This window comes from Myotis brandtii, unplaced genomic scaffold (genome assembly GCF_000412655.1).
Source record: "Myotis brandtii unplaced genomic scaffold, ASM41265v1 scaffold2591, whole genome shotgun sequence".
In the NCBI taxonomy this organism is placed as follows: domain Eukaryota; kingdom Metazoa; phylum Chordata; class Mammalia; order Chiroptera; family Vespertilionidae; genus Myotis; species Myotis brandtii.
Window position 1 is genome coordinate 467,368 of NW_005359844.1, and position 797 is coordinate 468,164.

Below are 797 nucleotides of genomic sequence, written 5' to 3' on the forward strand. Positions count from 1 at the left end.
TCACTGAAGCAAGCAAGCCTCCTGTTAGCTTTAAGCTGCTTGGCTGCCGGCTGCCATCTTGGCTGGCAGTTAATTTGCATATCGCCCTGATTAGCCAATGGGAAGGGTAGCGGAGGTACGGCTAATTACCATGTTTCTCTTTTATTAGATAGGATAAGCTCCATGGTTAATCTCTTTACCCCTATCTGTTTCATGTTTCTATGCATCTGGATCTATTTTGTTCATCAGTTTATTTTGTTCATTATTTATGAGTGAAGAAAGGTGATACTTGTCCTTCTCTGACTGGCTTATTTCACTTATCATAACTGACCTGCTTTTTTAACCTACTGTATTCTGGAAGTCCCTCCATGTCATTGCATGCTTAGCTGTCTCATTTTTAAAAACACCTGGAACTTGCCACAATGTATTTAAACATTCCCACTCATTGCCTTTACAAGGGGAAAAACATTATTTTAAACAAGGACTGGTTAAAATCTGTGTTCTCAGACTGCAATATAAAAAATGCACTTCTTCCCCTTTTCCTTTATTTGACATTAACTGTATGCACTTGTTATTGATCATTTTTGGAGAAGTGATTTGGAGTTTGGACATAAGCATTCTTCGTCATTAAAAAAGGATTAGTTTAATCGCTCCAGGATGTATGCCATTATGTTTGCAAATTGCATTGCACTTCTCAATGTCATCCAAAAACTGGAAGGCCATATGGCCCTCACTTCAACATTATAACAACTTTGTAAGGAACAGGCACCCGTCCCTTTTAAACACACACACACAGAAGGACTAAGTTTTAACAAATT